Source organism: Juglans regia, chromosome 2, assembly GCF_001411555.2.
Source record: "Juglans regia cultivar Chandler chromosome 2, Walnut 2.0, whole genome shotgun sequence".
In the NCBI taxonomy this organism is placed as follows: Eukaryota; Viridiplantae; Streptophyta; class Magnoliopsida; order Fagales; family Juglandaceae; genus Juglans; species Juglans regia.
Genome location: NC_049902.1, coordinates 32,489,871 through 32,499,121, shown reverse-complemented (window position 1 = coordinate 32,499,121; position 9,251 = coordinate 32,489,871).

Below are 9,251 nucleotides of genomic sequence, written 5' to 3'. Positions count from 1 at the left end.
GTTAGTCTATGGTATGGTCTGAGTAAAAGGCTTGGATCTGTGGCTGTTTAGATGAATTTTCTGGGTGTTTGGGTTTTATTTTGGTGGCTGTTTGGATGAATTTTCTGGGTGTTTGGGTCTTATTTTGGTGGCTGTTTGGATGAATTTTCTGGTTGTTTGAGTTTTCTGTTGGTGGCTGTTTGTATAAAGCTTGGTAGGATCGGTTGGCTGCTGTACCACTTGTTAAGAACCTGGAAGATGAGTGTATGTAATGGAGGAAGATGAATATGCTGAAGATGGTTGCTGCAAGGGAAAGAGCAGAGTGCACGGAAGATGTTTGATAAAAAGACTATGAGAGTTTGTATTGCTACGGGAGTGCTTCGAGGGCTCCCAACCTCCTTACAATAAAATTCCCTTACAATAAGATTCTTCAATGCCGTTCCTCTCCACTCACTTTCACCTTTATACTTACATTTTCTCTCACTTGTAACTAACTCTCAGAATGATAAACTAACCTCACTGACTATGATATTCAAAATGACAGACTCAATATTCCAATTCCCTTCACTCTGTAATGCCCAGGTTTTTACTCCCAGCATTGCCCCAACGCACCGTTTGAAGTCTTCCAACTCAAACGGTGCGTTTAACAGTTATTAAACGCTGAAAATATAACATAAAATGCATGCACCCATGCTTAATTCAAAACGCACGCACACTGCTTAGATTCCACCCGAAACGCACGCACCCATTCACAATTTCTCCTCAAAACGCACGCACACCGACTCTGCCTTCAGGACCTCGCTACGCACCATTTCCCTTTCCGAGTTATGCACTTAACACTTAACACTTCAGCTTCCACTTCTCACTTCCAGTTCGACGCCCACTAGTTTCTCTACTCTAGGGTTCTTCGCTTCTTGTCCCAATGCCAGTCGCCAGTGCATGACATTCGTCGTGTTTGTCTGGGACCGTGGGTCATCATTTTTGTGGGTTTTTCATGCTGTTCTTCTCCGTCGACAACTTCATCAGGCATTGGTAAAATCTATTTATTTTTCCATGGTATAGGTAACAATAATTTACATTCAGAAGAAATAGAAATTACCTTAAACAAGCTACAGATGCTCTAGTTCTTAAGTGTGCATATTCAACTTGGTTTAGCCATTAGTGCTACTACACGCATGATACATAGTGCTATTGTAGGATGGAGAAAGCTTGTGGGGATTATTCCCCCCTCTTGGACTTTTAGGTAAAATACAATGTTGAGATGAAAGTCGAAGTCCTCAAATACGTCCTTGTTGGTTATGTTGAGGATACATTTAATGGATTCTAAATGTTGTAAAACAAGACATACCATATATTTCTAGCAAAACTGGATAGCATAACATGGAAGCTAAAGCCTAGTATGTTTTAAAACTAATGCGAACAACCCAGTGAGTAACAACTTGGAGCAGAGGATGACTCAAACTAATGCAAACCACCCAGTGAGTAACAGCTCATTTACTGCCAAACTAAAGAGCAAAGTTCTCATTGTCTGTGTTGATTTTTTCATGCACAGTGATGTTATGCAGTCCAGTTTTGCTACAAATTGTTGTGATTTAGAAATTTATGTAGGGTTATCCCTTTAGCTTTATGATTAGACATGGAAGGTGTTTTGTTCTCAAGACATTTTAATTGCAAATCTTAATAAATAAGGGTTATTGCGTATGATTTTTTTATCCAAAAGGTACAAAACTGTATGATTTTTGTGTTTCTTGCATGGATAAATAAGGGTTGGTTGCTTAATTAAAATCTTATACGTAAAAGTCATTAATCTAATGTTTATACCATAAAGAAGTTAAGGAATGATCAGGAACTGGGTATAGAGCTAATTACATCAAATCTAGAAGGATTGAATTGCATGGGATCCTTGAATAGATGGTTAAGAGTGTATACAAGTTGCATCAATTTTCACATGCCATCCTTTCTTTATCTCAAAACCTGCAATAACTCATGCATAATCAATAAGAAGGCATTTTTATTGAGGCAAAAATTACGACTTAGAAGCTTTTTAAGCAGTTGATAATTATCTAGCTCGTACTTGCTAATTATTATTATTATTTTTATGAGTTTGATGGATCACACCCAGTGCAATGATATGGTTGAATTTTACTTTTTACAAAAAAAATTTTGAAACTTTAGGGATGTAGATGATTTTTTTTTTTTTTTTTGGAGGGGGCTTTGAACACCCAATCATGGACTCAATATATGGCATGATGTCATAATAAATATGAGCGTAAAAATCATCAATTAAATATGACTTCTCATTAAATATTCTTATTTTAACTGCAGGAGTATTGTTTGTAGAGGTTGTGCTGCTTAGGACATGTTGAAGCTGCAATGGAGAGTAGCCACACTTCAAATGCATTTATGTTTAATTGTGTAATGTAATTTAGCTTCAATCCCAAACTCGCAAGAATGGAAGTGGGACATGCTGTTATTCCCACGTACTATCAATTAGGCTCTCTTATTATAGTTTGTGCCGTTTGGCACTAAGGTAAAATGTTAAGAGTCCTATGGTTTTGAGTGGTCAAAATAAATAGGTACATTTATTTATGCTGGAGTTAGACCCATTGTGTCTCCATTGTTTTTTTCTTGAATGAGAACTCCCAAGTGGTACTCTTATCCTGTAGTGGGTTATATATAATATAAAGATAAACGTACAAAAAGAACGAAATAGGTGACAAAAGCATGCATGCCCGCGTGTAATTTTTACTAAGACTCTTGCTATATTATAAAATACAAGCTTTCTGTATAAGACAGAATTTTCGATGGCAGAGAAACCACTCCGCGAGGAAGATGGAAAAATTATCACATGGCGACGGTGCAGTCTCGTCTCAGACATCAGCACATTCAAAGAATACAACGTTGAAACCACGAACAAAGAATTTATGCAACACTGATCCCAACAAAGACAAAAACTTTCACATAAGCATGATGTTCTCTTAACCCTTTTTTGACCTTTTGAAAATGTGGTTTTCATGTTTCAAGATCTTCCCCCGGCCCGCCAGTCAAAACTAAAATATTATGACTTCAATTAAAAAATTATAATAATATTTTTGTTATATTCTAATTATCGAGATAGATAAAAACAAAAAACACAAATCTATGACTTGAAACAATTTTGATATCAAATCTTAATAATTAAATAACAAAATAGATAAAAAAAAAAATGGCGTTGATCTCTAACATTTCTTTTCATTTCGAAATTAGGTTTGCATGATCCTCAAACTCTAAATTATCAAAACTAAAAGATTATACCTTACCCGGGGAAAAATAACATACTCGAATGATCTAATTATTAATATCTATACAATTAAAATTAGATGATATGACACAATCTTAATCATCAAGTCAAAATACATTAATAGTTTATGTGCATTACAAATTCTTTAGACTAATGCTATTATGTTCCCTAATTTCTACCGCTCATTAATTTACTCCCTTAACATAGCATCGTAAAATCACTAAAATGTGGCAGAATTATTAGAAAAATTAAAAAAATACATATTCAAAATAAAATGGCATTCGAAAATATAAAAAGAGAAACACTAAAAGCCTAGATTCACTATATTCGTTTATATTTGTGTCATTAATTTTTTTAATAAGCCATGTGACATAATATTATAATGCCACATCAAGAAAGTAAAGTGGGTGATATAAATTAGGGAGTATATATCATAGCATTTCTAAATCCTTTATAGCTCAAAGATATATATAACAAGCATGCATGCCAACACTATAGTTTAGGATGCAAAATGTAAACATCTATATTTAATTAGAGGGTGAAAAGTATATTCCTTTTTTTTTTTTTCTCTTTATCAGAATTGTGTCAAGTCATCTATTTTTGTTTTCTTTTATAGCTATCTCAATAATTAGATAGAATATAGAGTGCATGCACCACCGGCTACCACGTGATAATTTCCCTAACATCTTAACTCCTCATGAAATAATTAATTCTTTGCCATCGTTCTCTTTCAAATAACATTAAAATAAAGTAATGTTTTAATAATAACTTTTTTTAGACTCGAGTTTCTCTATGCAGCGAGTCCCCCCTCCCCCTTCGAAGCACTCTGCCCTAACCACACCCCCTCCATTTCAGTCCTGCACCCCTTCCCTTTCGTTCGTTTCTACCGTAACCCCACCACTTCCATCTCAGTCCCGCACCCCTCCCCTTTCGTTCATCTCTACTGTAACCCCACCCCTTCCATCTCAATCTCCCACCCCTCCCTCTTCGTCTCTGCCCTAATCCCTCTCCCTCCATCTCAATCACGATTCTAACCTTTTGAGTTGATCTTCCTCTCCTCAAAGGTTCTTTGTGGCTTAGCGAACTAGTGGGTTCAATTGCATACAACTGGTCTAAATATGAAAACCAGTGTCAAGATCATTCACACTAGAAAAACACTCTAGTAGGTTTTTTTTTCTCTGGGGAATGCCAGCTGCCCAAGCCGCCAAGGGTCCTTTGGTTTTGCCTAGACTTTGTTCCTATGCAAAAATGGTCTCTCAGACCCCACTTTCGCTACCTGAAGTGGAGGTTCCACTGTGTGCCCCTAAATCCATTGGAGGGGAAACGTATATCTGTTTTTTTTAAAGGAGAAATTAGAGCAATCTGCACAACCATTCCGATTCTCTTTGGTGTTGAAATTTCTCTACCAACGTCCATCTTTGGATGTAATCTGAGTGTTTATTCGTAATCGGTGGGGGCTTGTTTGTCAACCTGTTGTCTCTAGCATGCGGACTCCACTACATGTTTTTCTTAGCTTTGCAAAAGAGGAAGATTTCTGCAAAGCCTTCGCTCTAGAGGCCTATGATATTGAAGGTACACCTTATCATTTATTCAAATGGTCTACTGATTTTTCAAAAGAAAATGAACAATCGTTGTCCCTGTTTGGGTATTTTTTTCTGATTTGCCTCCCAATTTCTTCCATGAGGCTTTTCTTCGAAATCTTGTTTTGCCATTAGGGAAATGTTTATGAAGTGATAACAGCACAAGGTGTGCTACTCGGGCAGATGGAGCAAGAGTATGCATTGAAACGGAAGCATCGCTAAAACCAATTAAGGGTTTTTGGATTGGTATTCCAAGGGCTCCTCTAAGTCGTTACCAACCTATGATTTATGAGACTCTGCCAGCATATTATCGTTGTTGTAATATGTAAGGGCATAATGCTAGTATGTGTAAAAAGGTAGAGGTAGATTTTAGAAATGGTGAAGTGGGAAAGCAAAGGGCGGGACTTGGTGGGCGACAATGGGAGAAGAAAGTCTCTACGATAGGGGATAAGGTGGTGGAAATCTGGAAATGAACTTAGAATTGAAAGTGCAAAATGTAGTTCTTATAGATGAACCCGGCCAGAACTGATGTTGCTCTGCTTGGAGATACAGGTGTGCAAAAAGACATGGACTTGGAAGGAAAGAATCTATGCTTGGATAAGGAAGGTGTGAAAAAGGGACACATTATATTGAATGAAGAAATAGAAGAGGGGGAACTAGAGCAGGAAAATGAAAACCTTGGTGAACATGGTTGTCCTAGAACAGAGTTGGTGGCTAGTTACCCTATTCTATTGCAGAAAGATGGTGCTCCTTTGGAGTTTAACTTGGTTGTTTTTCAAGCTTAAAAGTAGGTGGAAGGCTCACATGCAGATGCTATAGACACACAGGAGGGAGATTTGTTACTTTCTGAGGTAAGGTGCTCTCTCTCAGATTTTGAAGGGTTAAATGACTTAGTGCATCTTCAAAAAGACCATGATATTTGCTCAGATAAAGAAGGGGACATGGAAACAAAAAAGAGGAGTTCTATTAGGGTCAAGAGCAGGCCCTACAAATCCAATAATGTATTGGAATTTTAGGGGGATTGGTACCTCTAGAAAACACTTGTTAAAGATGATAAAGAGCTATAAACTGAGTGTGGTTGTGGTTGTTAAACTGTTTGTTGGTGAGCATTGTATGAGTCGAATTCAACAAAGTATGGATTTTGGGGGATGTATCTCAAATGAGGGAGATGGAGGGAAATTATGGATGATGTGGAAGATCAATGGGAGTGTAGTTGTGACCTGTATTACAGGGTAAAGCATTACACTATTAGCTAAAGAGAGGGAAAAGCAAGTGTTTATTAATTTTGTTTATGCTAAATGCTCGTATCTAGATTGTAGAAGGCTTTGGGAAGATTTAAGCAGAGTGCGTACTGGTAACACACCTTGGATCATCATGGGTGATTTTAATATCATTCATAATGATGGTGAGAGGATTGGAGGGAGGCCTAGACCGACTATTGCTATCGGGGACTTTAATGATTTCATTGATGCAGTGGGATTGGTCAAAGTGAATCATGAAGGTAATATGATGTCATGGTGCAATGGACAGCACGGTAGAGCACGAAGTTGGGCAAGACTGGATCAGACTTTGGTTAATTCTTCTTTGTTGTTTGATTTTCCAAGTGTGTTACTTTCTTACTTGCCGAGACAAAGTTCGGATCATTCTTCATTGGTGGTGTCTATGGAGCAAAGAAATCAGCCATATGGGTTTATTCCTTTTAAGTTCCAACAAATGTGGACTTTTCATGATCTAATTCATAACTGTGTGTGTGATGCTTGGGGTAAAAATCAGTTTGGCCATGGCATGGTTAGGCTGGAAAAGAAATTAAAATTCCTAAAAGGGGTGTTGAGGGATGGAATAAATAAGTGTTTGGTTCGACAAGCTCTCATATTCAACTGCTTAAGGAGAGAATAGTTGGTTTGGAAGAAAAACTTTAGGTTGATTTCTCTTAAGATGTGGAACTTAATTTGTTTGTTTCGAAGGCTGAGTTGCATACATGGGCTAGTACGAAGGAGACTCGTCTTACTCAACAAGCCAAACAAAAATGGCTTGAGAAAGGGGAAAGTAACTCTCAATTTTTCTGTGCTTTGTCTTCAAAAAACCATAGGATGGTAAGGGAGATGAAAATAGGGGAAGATAGATGGTTGAAGTCCCCGAAAGAAATTCATTTGGGGGCTGTTGAATATTTTCAGGATTTCCTAGCAGCTTTTCCATCTCGAGATTTACCTGATTTATCTTGTATTGTTGATACTGTGGTGACTTCTTTATCTCTAGAGCACTTATGAAACCAAGATATAGACACAAGGTCAATCCACGTGTCAGTTTTTATAAACTACCCAAAGAGAAGAAAAATTATATGTGAGATATATCGGGCTAATCATATAGAATCGCTAGTTCAAAACATGTCTACTATGTCATTCTAGTTAGCTTTGATGTATTTTCACTATGTGAAGGTTCAAGTCCAAAAGACACCTTCATTTATATATAAGTTTTTCTATTCTAACCAGGATGTATTTTGAAAATGGCGGGAGATTGTTGGAAATATTTTCAAAATAATATATATAATATTAATTATTAACAATATTTTGGAGATTTATTTTTAGAAGTTATGAATTATTTTGAAAAGAGAGAAATTAAGAAAAGTTTATAAGCTATTGCATATGGTTATAATAAATTAGGTTCTAATGTATAAAACAAGTCATTCATTGGCTTAGTGGTATTAATGAATTTGGTTAATCCAAAGGATTGGGGTTCAAATCACCCTCATGACCAAGTTGGGTTTTTATCCATTGATTTATGGAGAGCAACACCCAAATCATGGGCGTGCGGCCCAAGGTGTGCACGCTTGTGTGAGGCAGATGGTAAAGAGGCAACATGACCGTTGGACTGAGTCCAACAATTGTGTCAGTATATCAGATTACAGAAAAATAAAAAGTTACAACTTTTCATTCGCATCCTTTGGCTCTCTATAAATAGATCCATTGGCCTACGAATTTAATATATTATATAGAACCATTGAGTTCAAGAAGGCAATTTCGAAATTCTCTCTCTCCCAAAAGTTTTCATTTCTTCAAAACTTGTTATTAGGATCTGTTCATTCTGCAGAAAACAGATTTCTAATCTTTTGGTGGAATAGCAAAATCAGAGGATATTCGGGGTCTAATTTTGTGTATGCATAATGCAGTTAGACAACAGACTAGTTCTGGACTTCATTGTATCTTTGAAACAAATTCGCTTGTAACTCGTATGTATACCGTTATTAGTGGGGGTAAATATTGTCTTAAGGAAAGCAACATTCGTAACACGCCTTGAAGTAAACTTTTCTCTCACTATTTTCTATTTTGCAGCCCCTTTGCACCAACAATATATATATATATATATATATATATATATATATATAATCATCAATTGAAACTAGTGAAAAGAGGAACATAAAGTAGTAAACATTAAAAGTACACTCTAATTATTATCATTATTATTGTTGTTGTTGTTATTGTTATTATTTTTTTTCTTAAGAAAACACAGCATATCCCCAATTATGTGAGCGTTCCCAACTCACACCTATTTCCTTTAAACCGACACCTTATTTTTGAAGATCTCTAGTCATCATTGCTAACTACAATGGCGAGGGTATGCTTGGCATTTACAATTTCAGCCATATATTACTACAATCCCAACCTCAAGCTTGGCTACCAAAAGCTGTTGGAGCACGCTAGGGTGTTTGTTGTCGAGGGCAACATCAACGACGCGTCGTTTCTCCTGATATATCTTGACATAAGTCAAAATAAATTGTGTTCATATTACTTGTGAGTGTTTGTTTTGATAGTTTTATTGTTTGTCTAGGACTAAGATTCTTACTACCGTTTTGGCCTCTTGTAATTTTTATGAGGATTTTGTTGTATTTTTTAGGATTTGGTCTTTTTTATTATTATTATAGCACTCAGGTGTCTTAATGTAGTTACGATTTTCCTCGGTCACAAGTGAGGATTTGTCAATAAAATTGGAGTACTATTATCTTCTTAAAAAAGAAAAAATATTAATTCAACATAATCATTTCTTTTTTAGGTGGATAATTATATATTTTGTTTAAGGAATTATACAATTAATTACGAACGGTACACCACCAATTTGATATAATTAATTATTCAATTTAAGATTGATCTATTTGACTCTGTCAATTAAAATAGTCAAATTAAGGCTTCGTTTGGTTACCAAACTCCTCTCAACTCATCTCAACTCATCATTACAACTTTTTCAAATTCCAACACAAAATATAATAAACAATTTAACTTTTTCAAATTCCAAAATAATAATAATATTAAAAAATAATATTCTAATAATATTTTATCATCTCAACTCAACTCAACTCAACTCACTTCAACATCCAAACACAACCTAAGACTGAGACATATACATATCAAATAAAGAAA